Here is a 17,097-nt window from a genome sequence, read left to right on the forward strand (position 1 = left end):
ATGAAGAAGATACTGTGCTATTTAAAAAATTGGTAAAGGTTGGCATCTAACAGAAGGAACTGAATTTTTCAGCCTGTCAAATTCTATAAGAATTGACGCATCTCTATACCACCGGCCTCAGGCCACAACCATGTGAAAATTCATCTATAACTTCAAATATGTTCTGTCATAAAAAAAAAAAAAAAAATCAAGAACAAAACAGCATCAACTGATCATATCAGATTTAATTTAGTTTGAATATAATTCTCCTATAAGTGCCTTTAGAATTTTTAATATTTATACATTTTTAATATTCTAAGCGGTGCTTTACAATATATTTAATCTGTCTTCCCTGTGCAACTGACAGCTATCTTAATGACATTTTTCCTTTTTCAAATATTCCTTCCTATAATATGATGTGATCCAGAAGATGGCACCTTTTAAACAAATGGCCACGAAGCTAACTTCTTATGAAACCTTGGTATGACAAACAGAACCAGTCAACAAAAAGCAGATTGGAGAGCTTGGCAATTTAGCTGTCAGACGAGCAGTGAAAGTTATGATAAATATACCGTTTCTCTGTGAAAATATATAGTGCCAAAGAGTGTGTGCAAGGTCAAATCAACAAAGCTGTTGACCTAAACCAGTTTACATTTGATTTTCTTTTGCTCCTATTAAATTTTCTCTTGGGCAAACTGATTTGTCCAAGTTAATTAGCACTGCAATTAAAAATTAATAAGTAGTAAATGACTTATTGGCATTATATGCATCCATAGACATATAAATATACAGAGCATAGAGAAACCTGGAAAGCAGAGTCGTTGACAGTGGTTCAGAATTGAACCATTCTTCATATCTATCAGCATCAATCCATCAATATGTTTCTGAACAGTGAATTGTCTTCATAGGCAGCTGAGAGGCACGCCACTGGCATTAGCATGGCAGGCTGATTTAAAATGCAAACTATCCTTTATTGGAACAAAAGCCCCTCTTTATTCCAGGCATTCTCCAAACTAAAACGGCTAGGATTTGTATGTAAGTTTTAATTTTATGCCATTCCATTTCCTACCCAGGCTTCCCAAAACATTTTCCCCCATAATGAATATTTTGCCAGGTACATGGATGAATGCATTTAAATAAAACGCATATATTAGTATCTATATACTAACGTGATAACAATGGTAAAAGGTTCCAGCTATATCTACTGTCTCTTTTTTATTATTTTAAGACAAAAATAATACAGCGATTTCACTGTATATGGTCAAACAGGAACTATGCCCGGGTTCATTTTTAAGAATGATCGGTTCAGTTTTGAAAGATTCTGTGCGACCTACATGTTCAGATTGCAAATGTGACAATTAAAAACAATTCAAAGTTGCAGATCGTGCATTTAATCGGGCATCGATTTGTCATAATCTGAAATAGGTGTACTTACTGTAGGATTATTTAAAAAAATCTTCGCAATGACGCAGTAGTGTGCAGAATAAATGGATTGTTTTAACTATTGGCATTACTCGGGCTGCTGCATGCAATGCACATCTCTTGTTCCCAATTGTATATTCCAGTACAAGGCTGCATCGATGATTTTTATCCAACTAGCAATATGCCAACTTTAAAGCAATACTTAATAGAGCGTCCCGTTTTATTTATTTATTTTAGATTATAATATATAGAGAGAGCTATGTCACCTGACTCCCCAAACCGTCCTTATTCTAACTTGAATGACTTCACGCGTTCAACCCCGTAAAAGCACACGCAGGACTAAACTGAAGAATCTGACGAGATCTGGGAATAAAATGCAAGGTGTCAGGTTGAATGATGACGAATAGAAAATATATGAAGTGGAAACACACATTTACCTTGAAATGTTTTGTAGTCCTTTTCATATCTGAGAACTTGAAGCCCTCTCCGCTCTCAGCAGTGACTGCGGCCAGTCGCTCTATGCGCTGGGGAGAAGCGCCACATCCCAGGGTGCTGGCAGTCCCCCGCTTGCGCGACTCGGGCTGCCTCTGTGCAGCGCAGCGGCTCCGCGCTCCGCGGGCTGCATGACCGCTCAGTCCTGCGGAGCCCAGGCTCAGCCGCGTCTCGGTCACGCCGCTCCGTCTTTCCACACAAGAATCATTCTCGGTCTCGATGCGTGCTGTTTCTCCTCTCCCTTCTGCTGTGCGCTCCTTCAAGAGATTAAAGGATTACATTAGGCAAAAGCTGTGGAGACTTCTTGCTCCCTCTCCCTGTGTGTCCCAAGCGCTATGCGTGCGTTTCCTCTGATTGCTGCCTGATACTCCAATAATAATGTCTCAGATTTGATTGCTTACTGCTAAATGTAAGACTTGCCTTTCCCCTTGGAACCCCTGGGAGATGTTTACAGTAATGAATTCAGTAGATAGCGATCTCTCCACTGCCTTCTCTTCTCCTCTCCTCTCTTCTCTGTCTCTCTCTCTCTCTCCTCTCTCTCTCTCTCTCCTTTTCTCATTCTGTCCCTCCCTTTCCACAAGCGTGAAACGCGGGGGGGCACCATTAAAAGGCTAAACGCCTAGAGATGTTCACACTTTACCTCTTCTTGTACTGCAAGACAGCAGTTAAAAGGAGAAAGAGCCGAATCAGTGCTTTAATACATTCGGAGGTATAATGCTCACCACCTATGAAACTTACACGTTTCATTCAGCAATGCGAGATTCACTGCGCCGATCCTTCCACAACTATGCATCAGCGCTCTTAAACACACCTACATGGAAATTTAGAGGGATGGCCCAGGATATTCGATTACATCATTTTCTCAACTTTACTTTACTTTTCAGGTCCTAACCTTATCAAACATACCAATGCACTGATCTGAACTGGAATCTTCAAAACCTTTACACACACATATAGGAACACTCAAGTAAACTAAATAAGTGAAAGATCACTCCTGTTCAACAGAATACATCAGTCAACAGGTATAATAAATAACAAATGGTTGACGGGTCTGGGTGGAGGGGCTGTGACGAAATGTCCTGTCACTAGTCCGTCAGACTCTAACGCCAGAGCCAGATGTATCAAAGAAGGGCAGAGCGAGACAAGACTTTCAGCATGAAAAACTGTAACAGAGGCGACTTTCTTCACTCTCTCTCTGTTCTGGGACAGCAGGGGGCCCCCATACCCACCCACTCATTTCGAGAACCTTTTTAAAGTTTTTCCTCATTTTGTGCTCATTTATGACCGGAGGGTGGGGGGGGGCGGGGGGGGGGGGGGGGGGGCGAGTTTTAGAACAGGACATGGACACACCTAAAAAATATCTATGTCAGGGTTCAAAATGTCCCACTTGAATTGTGGAGCCATTTAATAAATTAGGCAGGCCCACGTTTCCCTCAAAAAAAAAAATAAAATAAAATCATCATCATCAAAGGACAAACTGGAGTGTTCTTCTGGTATTTCTTAGTTATTTTTTTCTACACTCTAAACATGAATTGATCTTTACTGCGCTATACTGGGCAGTGTGGTGCCTCATAGAACTTGTGCTTGACAAAAAAAAAAAACATTTTATTCTCAGAAGAGTTCTTTGTAAGTGAAATGGGTTCTTTGGGCTTTGAAAAGGTTCATAATATGTGGACAAAACTGAAATCCTTATAGGCAGGATAATAACAGATCAAGAAAACCCAAACTTAGCCTGCATTCTTGTATTCCGCGAGTGTCCCTTTAAAATCAGGTATTTCACTCATCTGTTGCCATCTATTCATGGTTATTTATGGAGCCTGTTACAGATTTAAACAAATAAAGGTTCCTTCTGGAGCCTTCATGTGGATGGTTCTTTTAGGAATCAAAAATGGCTCCCCTATGACACTGGTCTGAAGAACCACTTTGGCACCTTTATTTTTTAGGGGGTACCTGGTTTTAGTTTTGCATTCATCCAATTTTGATCCCAATTTTCCAGTTCAGGGGATGCAACCTACCTTGGCACTGATGGACCTACGGCAGGAGCCAGCAGCTGCCATTCCATCACACATACACACACATTCAGCTTAGGGTCAGATGAGAGTCACTACATGCCCTGACTGCAAGTATTTCAGCAGGGGGAAGAGGCAATATGGAGTCCCCTGAGGAATCCCACGTGCACATGGAAAGAACATTAAAAAATAAGTAAATAAATAACATTGACGCTCCAGAAGAAACCAAAGAAAATTGAGAAAAAGAAGGAAGGCACCTTTTTTATTGATCTCTTGAATGAGCAAGCAAGGGGGATGTGCTTGTTTTTGCAGCTGCAGTTCATTACGTTGGACTGTTAAGCACTATTTAAGTTTGAATCAACTGTATGAAAAAAAAAATCCCAGCAGCCAATCTAAGCATAATTAAAGACATATAAGCTAAGCAAAACTAGGTAGAAAGAAGGAAAGATATTTAAAAAAATGTGTTTTATTGTTTTATAGACATAATGAAGAAAACAAGCAGCCAATGCACAGACAGCACCGCCTGATTTTGTTCTCTTTAGCTCATTTACTGCCTAATCATTATACTAATATTGGACTCATTCTGGCACGTGCAATTAGCAAAGACTTTGCTCTGTTGGCCAAGCTAAGAAAAGCTTTTAACATAACGTGGTCGTTGATAATAAGTGGAACTAACAGGTGAGAGAAGCAGAAAATATGTAAGGGAGAGTGGGTTGTGCGCTGCGTTTTTAAGTGCCTTGTCTGTATGAGGTTATGGCTGCAGTTTTAGTCCTCAGAGAAAAATCTAGCCACACAAATTCAGTCCCTGATGAGAGCTAAACCTCGACACTAGCACAGATACACATGTGGCATCGCAAATGCTTTTCCAATCTCCCACCTATCATAGATCGCAAATTATCCCCAGAATTGTTAGAGGTAAAGAGAACTGGGCATACTCTGTAGATAGATAGATAGATAGATAGATAGATAGATAGATAGATAGATAGATAGATAGATAGATAGATAGATAGATAGATAGATAGATAGATAGATAGATAGATAGATAGATAGATAGATAGATAGATAGATAGATACTTTATTAATCCCAAGGGGAAATTATTATCATGACGTCTGGCTAAACTGCCCTGTGCAGGTGATGGACTGTCTTCTGTCCAGGGTTGATTCCTGCCTTGCTCTTTGTGCAGCATAGATGTGCACTTTAAGGATGGATAGTTGGATGGATTTCTTTTTAATTATGTAATTGCTCTCAATTTACCAGTCGATCTATGTTCCTACCCTCACCTATGGTCATGAGCTATGGGTAGTGACCGAAAGAACGAGATCGCGAATACAATCGGCCGAAATGAGTTTCCTCCGCAGGGTGTCTGGGCTCTCCCTTAAAGATAGGGTGAGAAGCTCAGTCATCCAGGAGGGGCTCAGAGTAGAGCCGCTGCTCCTCTGTATCGAGAGCAGTCAGATGAGGTGGCTCGGGCATCTGGTGAGGTGTTCCGGGCACGTCCAACCGGGAGGAGGCCCCGGGGAAGACCCAGGACACGCTGGAGGGAATATGTCTCTCGACTGGCCTGGGAACGCCTCGGGATTCTCCCGGAAGAGCTAGAAGAAGTGGCCGGGGAGAGGGAAGTCTGGGCATCTCTGCTCAAGCTGCTGCCCCCGCGATCCAACCTCGGATAAGCGGAAGAGGATGGATGGATGGATGGATATGTAATTGTTAGAGGTATTTATTTAGAATGATACACAGAGCACGTAAGCTACACAGCTTTGTGAATTTCCCCTTGGGATTAATAAAGTATCTATCTATCTATCTATCTATCTATCTATCTATCTATCTATCTATCTATCTATCTATCTATCTATCTATCTATCTGTCTGTCTGTCTGTCTGTCTGTCTGTCTGTCTGTCTGTCTGTCTGTCTGTCTGTCTGTCTGTCTATCTATCTATCTATCTATCTAATATGTGAAGCCCATGCAGACACAAGGAGGACATGGAAACTCCACTCAGCCAACCGAGCCTGGATACTAACTGTAATATTCTAAAATATTCATTATGACTTAACGTTTGCATAAATTTCACATGCAAGCAACAAGTGTTGCAATTTGCAGACTTTGAAATTTTGACTCATCAATATGTTCATCAAGTTTGATCTGAAGTATCCATCGATTGATCTGTCCATCCATTTTGAGTCCTGTTGGTTAGTTAGCCATTAATATAAACAGTTCCGGTTTTACATCAAGTCAATGTCTACAAACGCTGAAGAATGGGCAGTGCCGTTCATTCCTCCGCTCATTTAATCAGTTTTGGGATTCTCTTTTAACACGTAAGAACAAATGTGAATGTGTGTGCTCAGAAGAGGGGGCATCCCATGTCGTTATGCATTTTGTTGCGGAGATGGGCAAAAATAAAGCATACAGGTCTGTGGTTTAAATGTTACTGACTTATAGATATGTAAAGTAACAAGTTACTCAATTTATAAATACTATCATATCCTATGGAACTTTAGAAAGTCATTTTTATATTTCCCATTTTCATTTACTTGCTTGGCAGACACTTTTATCCAAAGCGACTTATAAAAGAGTTAAACATAATCAATTAACATTAATCAAGTGCAGCCTGGTGGCACAGTGGCAGTGCTGCTGCTTTGTACTAAGGAGACCAGGCAGAGTTCATGTCCTGGGTGCTCCCTGCCTGGAGTTTCCATGTTACATGAGTTGTCCCTGGTGTGTGTGTGTGTGTGTGTGTGTGTGTGTGTGTTTGCCCAGGAATTGTCTCTGCCTTGCACCCCGATATTTGGTGGTTTGACTCCAGCCTCCCCACGACCCTGCCCTGAATAAGTGGGTTAAGAAAATGGATGGATAACAAAGGCGAGTCCATATATAGATAGGATGGGATGTTTTTGAAACAAGACAGTTTTAGGTTTACTACATGAACTTTTATGTTATATACGGCCTTTCATAGATTTGACATCACAAGAGTTATAACAAAGTTAATGAAGAGGCTGCAGTACACGACCCATCAAGTGGATTAACCGTTCAGTAAACTTCATTCTTTGTTTATTTTATAACAGTGGACTCTATCACCAACAAGTTTGCTTTAATTTTAAATTATTTTTTTAAAGTTTGTACCCTTTCTATAATGTATGCTATGTGGGTCTAAACAACTACATGACAATTATGTTTCGACCTCTAATTTGAAACCGTTGCTTGAAGGATGCATCATTTAGCATGGCACCATGATTCTGTGTAAAGTAGATGTGGCACAAATCTGGGCACTCTCACCTGACCTTGATCTTTCTGCCCCAGTAAATAAGTACTGCATGGAAACTGCTTAATATTGGCTATTGCTATTTAATTACTGTTATGCCTGCCCTAGCTCCGTGGACATCCAAGTGACATTAAATTAATGACAAAAGGATGACTTAATGGATGGCCTGTGGTTAAAATGCGAAATGCTGATTATGTCGTGCATGATTGATCGATCGCATCAATTTGTGATCATTAGTCACAGATGACAAGATGTAATGCCAAATTCCTGACTGATGATGATGCATGTTCTATATTTGCAAGAAAGGAGAAAAGTCATGAAAATTAATTATGACACGGAAAAAAAATACTACCAAAAAAGTTTAAACCTCTATTTTATAGGGTTAATAATAATCAGCGGCATACAAAAACAGTATTTTTTTTCGGTGCAACTCTTACTGCATTTAGCACAGTTTTTAATGTTATATGCCAGCCAAATTGGCACTGAGCTGTCACAGCTGGCATTTCTAAATTGTCATAATGAAAATTTGATCAGAATCTGGCTTGTTTCATATTAATGCTGTAATAGGGCACATGATCCACAAGTGGAGAGGAGACACATATGTCTGTAGTGATCAAGACTGTCAGTCTGTTGTGTTTGTGCTGGTAAAGGTACATCTAGTTACCCCCAAGTTTATCATTTTCAATCACATTCACTCGGTGAAAGGATAAAACAATACAATGACCTACTGAAAAACTACAAACAATTAGAAAATAAATGCTGGGATGTACCTGGTTTTTCTGTGTCATCCACTCACTAAAATATGCATTTTCTGCCTTTTATAGAAGGGAAAACATAGCAGTGCGTTGACAGTCAGCGCATTTATTAAAAATATCCATGAGATAATAAATGTCACTTTTTTTTTTTCCTTTTCAATAAAGCATTTTATCTATTGAGATGCAGTATTATTATGAATTCAGAAGAGCTTTATCCAGTTCGCAGATTGACAGCATGTATTGTAAATAACCCACCAGCCTTGGTAAAAATCCAGTATAATCCCTTAAAAATCCAATCCAGAAAGCAAATAGAATATTTCCAAGATCTGACTACCCTGATACGCATAATACTGGAAGCTATCAACAGATTTAACAAGCACACTCTGATTACTCTAAAGCTGTGGACATCTGTAACGCTGCAACTACAGTAATCCAAACCGAGGTGGCAGTAGTGTATAGACTTACATGGTTAGCTCTCCAAGAGGGCCGCGGACAGCATGCAGGGGAATTTATTTGAACATCGCAACTGGCCTCTGCAGGATAAAGACTCCAGAATCACACGCTGTGGTGGTAGTTTAAATGATATTAAACCCCTTTCATTTTCCAAACGTACTTCTTTCCCATTCGTCCTAAAATCTCACTTATCATTTTATACTTTAAACAAATCTGATATTAAATTTTATAATTTACTGAAGACAGTTCAGTGGCCCGAAATTATTACTGAACTACGAATGTATGAATTTCACACACACTAGTCAAATCTGATATTAGATTTGCCCAATACTATATATCCTTATGTCATCTGGCAAATGAGATTTAATTCTACAAAGCAGCCCTGAATCATCTGCTCCTGCAGAATTGCAAAAGTCAGGAATTAATCATAATTTGTAACAGTCTAACTGGTGATTATTTGAAAAAGGAGATGCATAAAATCTTTTCAGCAGATTATTTCTGTGTAACGGAAATAAGGTTACCTACAGTACTTATGGTGTATAAAATGAAATGATAAAATATTCACATCTATAGGAATTTGGGCTCTCAAATTTTTTGAACTACGGTGTGTAAAGAATGCAGGATATTTTTAACAGACATTTTTTACTTGCATGTTTGCTAAAGGGCGGCATGGTGGCGCAGTGGGTAGCGCTGCTGCCTCGCAGTTGGGAGACCTGGGGACCCGGGTTCGCTTCCCGGGTCCTCCCTGCGTGGAGTTTGCATGTTCTCCCCGTGTCTGCGTGGGTTTCCTCCGGGTGCTCCGGTTTCCTCCCACAGTCCAAAGACATGCAGGTTAGGTGGATTGGCGATTCTAAATTGGCCCTAATGTGTGCTTGGAGTGTGGGTGTGTTTGTGTGTGTCCTGCGGTGGGTTGGCACCCTGCCCAGGATTGGTTCCTGCCTTGTGCCCTGTGTTGGCTGGGATTGGCTCCAGCAGACCCCCGTGACCCTGTGTTCGGATTCAGCGGGTTGGAAAATGGATGGATGGCTGGATGTTTGCTAAAACTCTTCAGATATATTTGTACAATTATGTATTAATAATTATTTTTTAATATCTGTATTATATTCTAAAAGTTTATAACAACAACTACAACAACATTTATATAGCACATTTTCATACAAAAAGTAGCTCAAAGTGCTTTACATAATGAAGAAAAGAAAAATAAAAGACAAAATAAGAAATTAAAATAAGACAACATTAGTTAACATAGAAAAGGAGTAAGGTCCGATGGCCAGGGGGAACAGAAAAAACAAAAAAAAAAAAAGTAGACATAATTCTATTCAATGAACTAACCACACATTTGATAATGTAATGCTTAATGAGACAAACAATAGTGTATTTAACGTATTTCAAATCTTGGCTGTTTTTTATTTTTAAGCACACCATTTTCCCTAAAGGGCATCATGGTGGTACAGGGGTAGTGCTGCTGCCTCACAGTAAGGACACCCGAGTTTGTGTCCCGGGTCCTCCCTGTGTAGAGTTTGCATGTTTTCTGTGTGGGTTTCCTCCCGCAGTCCAAAGACTTGCAGGTTAGGTGAGTTGGCGATGCCACATCAGCTTGTGTGTGTGGGTGGGTGTGCTCACCCTGTCCGGGGTCTGCTCCTGCTGTGAACCCTATGCTAGTTAGCTAGTTGGCAATTAACTTAAATATTGTATAGCATTTTGTATATTTTTTCATATACATGTTAAAAACTGTCCAATATTTTAGAGATCGTCAGTGGTCCATTTATGTGAAGCTCCAGTCCAGAGAATTCTGCCTATTGAGATTATGTGTGGAAAATGTCATCAGATTGCATGTCCAATTTAGAAATTCCTAGCATGGAGTTACAGGGTGGTGCACTGTTAGCGCTGCTGCCTCGCAGTAAGGAGGCCTGGGTTCGCTTCCTGCATGGAGTTTGCATGTTCTCCCCGTGTCTGCGTGGGTTTCCTCCCACAGTCCAAAGACATGCAGGTTAGGTGCACTGGCGATCCTAAATTGTCCACATGTGTGGGTGTGTGTGCCCTGTGGTGGGCTGGCGCCCTGCCCGGGGTTTGTTTCCTGCCTTGCGCCCTGTGCTTGCTGGGATTGGCTCCAGCAGACCCCCGTGACCCTGTAGTTAGGATATAGCGGGTTGGATAATGGATGGATGGAAGACTGACATTTTCAACGGACTGCACATACGTATTGTAAGCCTTCCCATTACAAAGTAAGTACACCTGATGAATGTCCTACAGTTTAAATATTATCATTCTGGCCATTTTTTAATTTTTTTTCCAGCACACAATTGACCTCTTGCAAATGAGTGCTGACATGTTTCTCTAACTCTTATTCTTGCATTTGACTGATTTGCACTCATAAATAAAAAACATCAATATACCTTTTTGTTCCATGTTTTTCAGCTCTGGCAAACAAGCTAGTGCACATTCTATTGGGGACAATGCAGTGTAATTTCTTATTTACGATGTGACCCGACGGCGAACGCAGGGATTCACAAATTTCAGTTCTCCATACATGAGTCAGACTTGTAAAACGGATGAGAGCCTTCTATCTAGACCAACAATGCAGAAGGCATTACTCAATCAATCATTTTTATTTCATATTCACTTTTTACAAATTTCTACAGACATGACACAAGAGATAGCAAACCCACCCACGTGTGCAGTGCAGCACCCACCTGGGTGAGTGTGTCAGCAGGTTTGTGCACGCTCACTACTGTGAACTGTAGGCCCGGGTTGAGAGCTAAGAACTTAATGAGTCAATTAGACTGTTAACAAATGCTTTTTTTAGGGGGCCAGATTGAAAAAGCAGACTGGGAATGTAGCCACATGCCTCCATGGGGATGATGGATTCAGCTTTAAACTGATCTAAAGCTTTTACAATTTGGCAAACTCCAATACAAAGTCTTCAACTCCTCCAGCCTCACAAGCTCTTTAGCAGGTGCCTAAGGGACCCAGAGCACCACACACCCACGTTGAAGCTCCCGCTCCACAGGCTTTACATTCGCATTTTATTTTTTTTTTGGACTCTATCATGCTATCGTTCAGACTTCCATCCTCGTACCCACACATTCTTTTGTAGCTCCCACAGTTCACCAAACGAACTCATTTATCTATGGTACTCTATTCTTTTTCTTATTGTTTTGACAGACATTTTAAAACCTAATTAACGCTTCATGTTTTACGTTTGGGTCGAGTAACCTAACTCACATTTTTTAAAGGCTATTTTAATCGTTTACCTGGTGCATTAATTTCTTTCCAAAAATATTTTTTTCATGTTACACAGCAGCAGATTTCTTGGCCCACACCCTATCTGCCGAGAGTGACTCCCTGCCGACACATGTTTTTGAATGTCTTTCAGGACGATATTACTGCCTATCAAAGAGCTTTATCTAGACTATATTAAGTCGTTTGTTTGGGGTTTTTTTTGTCTAAATGAAGACAATATACACACGAGCCTATTAAACTTTTCTGGTGCAAATGGTAAATATTAAATCCATGTACACTACAGAGGCTGATGTGACTAAGGCCTAATTCACGTTCGGAGGATTTGAATCAACTGAACTAACACAAACTCTGCTTTTGAAAGAGAACATTTCTGGATGTAATTGCACTTCCTAAATGCTCACATTTTGCTGTAATCCTTAAGACCACCCAAACCATCCATTCATTTATTTTCTGAGCCCGCTTAATCCACTTTTAGGGTTGCTGTTTGCATAGCTGATCTGAATACCATCAGGTGCAAGGCAGATGGCATGCCAATCCATTCATTATCATTAACACTCACACACACATATCCACATTCATTCAAATCAGACAAACTTGGGAGTCATCCATTAAAGCAGTGGTTCTCAAAGTAACAAAAAGGGGGTCGCGAAAAAAAGAAAACAAGAATCGCAAATATGAAAAATACATCTATTGAAACCCAAACAAATTAACTTAAACTACATTCTGATACTAGAAAAATAAATATAGAGTTAGATAAATGTCGATAAAAGTTAAGTAGGTATAATAAAATACGCATCTATGATATATCATTAATTAAAAAAGAACAAATTGGTATTAGTGGGCTCCTTTCAAAAAAACCTTAGGGGGGCACGATTAAAACTGTTATGAAAACTCAAGTCGCAAATACTTAAAGGTTGAGAAACGCTGCATTAAAGTCACATGAGTACTGTATATTTGGGTATGTGGGAGCAATACCAGAGTAACTAGAGAAAAGTACACACAGATATGGGGAGTGCGTGCAAAACACACACAGACAATGATCAGACTGCTGGGTGACTGCAGCTCTAACCACTGCACCACCAATTTTGCCCCAACTTGTGGGACATTATTTTAAAAGTTTATCTGTTAATCAAGGATGTTTAAGTGTTAGTCATAATCCTTTAAATCTAACAAGACTTTGACTTATTTTGTTCAAGGTTCTTTATCTCTTGTATGTGCCTTAATGGCATTTTCACAGCATTCACTGGACAATGGACAAAAGAGCTCAGAATGGCTTTGTGCTTAGAAGACGTTATTCCTTACAACAATGACACACTGGTAAAACTGAACTGTAAATGGAACACCTCCACATATCAGACGGTTGCTCATTTATTCTTAAAGACATTAAATGTGTCCATCTTCTTTTGCTATACAAGTAGTCTTTTTTTCTTTACTGTGCTAATTCTCCGTCACATTATGAACAGAGTCACAATTTTGCATTGACAGAACTGGAGGGTGCTGCTGCACCCCTTATAGATCATGTGCACAGGGTTTGTTCATCCTCCCTGTATCTGGTATTCTGGTTTTCTCCCAATTCCCACAAAGTCATGTGACATGCATGCGGGTGGATGTGTAGGTTCTGATTGGGCCACAATGGAAATGGCATCCTGTCCTGGAATGGTTCTGGCCTTGACTGTAATGCTGTCAGAAAAACCTTTGCTTTCCCAATAGCCTTACAACGGAGATTGTTAAATTTCAGTTTGTGTGTTGTGTTTGTGATAAAAAGTCACAATAAATAAATAAATGAAGTGATGTGTTCAAATAAGAGGTGCACTGTAAAAAATGTTTTGTTGGATCAACCTAAATAAATAACTTCACAAGGCAACAAGCAATTTAATTGATTTCTTTCAAATTTTAAAAAAGTATTTGAGTAAACTTAATTCATTTGAGTTTGTTTTAACCTTTTCAAAAACTTGAATAAAAGCAAAAAATATATTTAGCTCAAACCAAATTTCTTTAAAAACTCAAATTAACTACAGTGGGCTGGTGCCCTGCCCGGGGTTTTTTTCCTGCCTTGCGCCCTGTGTTGGCTGAGATTGGCTCCAGCAGACCCCCGTCATCCTGTAGTTAGGATATAGCAGGTTGGATAATGGATGGATGAACTCAAATTAAAATTTTGTCCATTATTGTATTCACTGTAATGCCAACTTAAATTCTTAATTGGACTCAACTAAATATGTTCTTTATATGGTGTTGAATTCACTGTTTGTTAGGGTGAAATTGTTTTAAACAATGGAAGCAAATTTATTTTAAAATTAGTGCTACATTTTGTACAGTGCCTTCAAACATGGGGCAGCCACCTGTATAATTTGGTTTAAGTTGCTTTTCAAAGTAATACAGCACTGATGAGTCCAAACAGAACTGAGGGAATAGGGAAAAGGCGGAGGCTTTTAAAGGGGGAGACAGGAAGTGAATTCAAAGGGGTGGGGCTCATGTAGGTCTTCTGCCATTGGTGTGAGCCCAGATGTGACATCACAGGGGTCGGAGCCGGCAAGGTCTCCAAAGCGATTTTTTGCTTTAGACTAAATAGAAGAAGTTACATTAAGCGACTGCAACGTTTTTCAATTTGAAGTAAGGCAAAAAATTATGTTAGGTGAACAAACATATTAATATAGTTCATTACAACTACTAAAATTACCTTAAATCAAAAAGAGCCCTTTTTCTCTTTTTAGAGTGTGAGAGGGAACTGGCTGAAATGGGGATAATCACTAAATGAAAGATTTGTTTGATTATTGTATACTCTAAGAAACATGTAGAATGGTCATTTTTTGTTTGGACATTTAAAATTGTACATTTCAGGCATACTTATCTTGTATTTTTTATTAACCACCCCATCTAAAAAAATATTAAAGCAACAAAATCGTAGCAATTTCAAATTCTCTTCGAGTAATGTGATATCGTTATTCATATTTATATAAGAAGCTGGCTGGGTTACAAGTGATTTCTGTGTTTGTTGGCAAAGTTGTACATGTTAAAATATTTTGAAGATGCCAGAAATATACAATTTTCATAGAAAAAGTCATTCTTTTTTTTTTATTGAACACACCCTGTGAAATAAAATACTTTAATATAATCCAGCGAAACAGACAATTGTACTTAGCCTAGTGAGCACTTCAAAAAGTAGGAATTGAGGAGTCTTTTGTTTCTCAATATGTAATAAAATGTAAAAAGAAACTATATGTTTTTAGATCTCTAATCAACAGGCTGGAGACTTTATGTACGACGTATCCCCATTAGAAAAGAGGAGCAGAAAAATAACATCATCTGACAGGCAGGATCTCAAAGATACTATTCAAATAAATACCCTCGGCCACAGGAATTATTTTCAGTTTACAGAAAATGAATATGTTTGTTGAGTCCAGAAAGTAAAATGGGGTCAGTGTTCAATCAGTCCACAATTTATTTAATCAGTAGCTTGCTCACTCAGTGGTGAATTATTGTTAAAAAGCGATGCTCTGCTAGGTGAATCCAGATGGATGTGTGTTTTCTGCATACAGCAAGCTGTAAAAACATAGAATGGCAACAAAAAGGTCCCTGTTAAGTCGGCATCCACAGACAGATATGTAGGAAAAGGTCAGGGAGTGAACAGTTGTTTAGAAAAAAGAGATGCTTTCTGAAGTTACATCTGCAGTGAATATCCCTTTGGAGGTCAAACAAAGGAAGTCACACTCTCAAACAACCCAGCAGCTATGTGTCTCGCTTAAGAATGCACGTCTCCTATTTATTTACTTGCCTGATGTGACTAAATAGAAAACAGCCTCATAATGTCTTACATTAAATAATGGTGTAGTCATTAAAGTGCATTTTCTTTGGTACATTATTTGTTTTTATTTTCCAATAACTATGCAATCAGTTTCACGCGCATTATTTAAATACTTCAGAAGAAGAAGAAGAAGATGCCCTTATTGTCACTGCACAAATACAATAAATACAATGAAATGTCATCTGGAGCATATCTGTAGATGTCAAAAAGATAAACGATAAATCTATAAAAACAGTAACACTTAGAAACTGTAAATACATGTAAGATACATTATAAATAAAGTACAAAATATACCAAAATAAAGAATAAAATGACAAAAAATACCAAAATAAAAATAAAGTGCTGGTACTGGAAGCAAAAGGAGCCAGTGGCACATTATTATTAGAAGGATATTACAAAACAAAATGCTTTACAGGGGTTGGGGGGGTAAAATAATAATTAAGTTACTGCACAAATCAAATGTACTTTTAAAAATAAGATGTGACAAAATGTTCACATATTTCCTGAAATGTCAAATCGGCTGCCTACAAAATAAAAAACACAACATATACCGTGTACAGTACAGTAATCCCAACTAACAATAAAAAATAAAATAAACTTTGAATTTTAATTAATTTTATGATATGTTAACGTATCCTTATCTGGTCATATCTGCAGATCAAATATGATTTTATGCTGTTTTATAATAGGCTACTTTTTATTTGAACACATGCAAATCATTTGCATTTGAAAATTTCTCAAAATTTTTTTCGTGTCCTGTTAAACTCTCTTGAAATACGTTTTCATATATCTAAAAATCTAATGTAGCACATTTCATGATATTTCCATATGGGTTCAACATATCACAAATACGTATCAACTTATTTGTAATAAAGGGCACTTCCACTTACAAGGCCAACATGTCATACAGTAGTCACAAATTTATCTCTTCGTCTCTTTTGTTACTTCTTGTCCTGGCAGCAATGACTGTAAGGGAGGAACCTGCTTTGAAATAAACTCACACACACACACACACGCACACGTTTGTTCAATTGATCATCATCAGCAAATCCAACACACGTTTTTGAGATGAAGAAGAAAAACAAGGGTACTCGGAGGAAAACAAATCGCCGAGACAGGGAGAACATGCAAACTACTCAAAAGTCGTATCCAGGCCAGAGTTCAGATAACGGAAAATAATTCTGTTTTTGAAGACGGTATGTGTTAGCGTTTAAACATGGTATGTCCCTTTTACAGTTCATTTGTGTTTGTGCTGAGAATGGCACTTTTATCTGAAGCCATACAGTGCAAGCAGCAGTCACTGGTCATTATTCATCTCTAAGCTCGCTTATAAGTCAACTTCTTGTCATCTCGAAAGCACGTTGAAGTAATGCTTTCTTAATTCTAATTTAATTTTACTCATGATCAGGATTACTGCTTCTAAGCCATACTGGCTTATGCTTTTATTTGTCTTTTTGAAATCTGAAAAGGTTGTGATTATTGTACTGTTATGGACTCTATTTTGATTATAGGGCAAACAAAGTCCTAATATATTGTAATTGAAATCTACACAGTATTTCTAAATATGTTCATTTTTTTTTTTACAATTTTGTAACTAAAACATTTTGTTCAGAGTGAATGTTTTAGAACTCTCTGAGCGCGTTTCCTTGTGCTTTAATAACCCAGTTATTCACAGAATCCCAGT

At 38.7% G+C, this 17,097-nt stretch overlaps 1 protein-coding gene across 3 annotated transcripts in view; it reads right to left on the bottom strand.

The window, feature by feature from the left end:
* Window positions 1–17,097, bottom strand: part of si:dkey-87k14.1 (leucine-rich repeat transmembrane protein FLRT2) — a 93,026-nt gene that overhangs the window by 8,164 nt on the left and 67,765 nt on the right. Inside the window, exons 1-2 of one of the 3 annotated variants that reach the window (XM_051919801.1) lie at window positions 2,619–2,786; window positions 1,839–2,150 (exon numbers count right to left, since the gene is read on the bottom strand). The exons of 1 other annotated variant lie outside the window; for it this stretch is intronic. The gene's annotated coding sequence lies outside the window, so the exon portion shown is untranslated. Of the gene's footprint in view, window positions 1–1,838; window positions 2,151–2,618; window positions 2,787–17,097 lie in introns of those variants that run through there. One more of the 3 variants, XM_028821676.2, reaches the window with a different exon arrangement.

This window comes from Erpetoichthys calabaricus, chromosome 16, assembly GCF_900747795.2.
Source record: "Erpetoichthys calabaricus chromosome 16, fErpCal1.3, whole genome shotgun sequence".
NCBI lineage: Eukaryota > Metazoa > Chordata > Cladistia > Polypteriformes > Polypteridae > Erpetoichthys > Erpetoichthys calabaricus.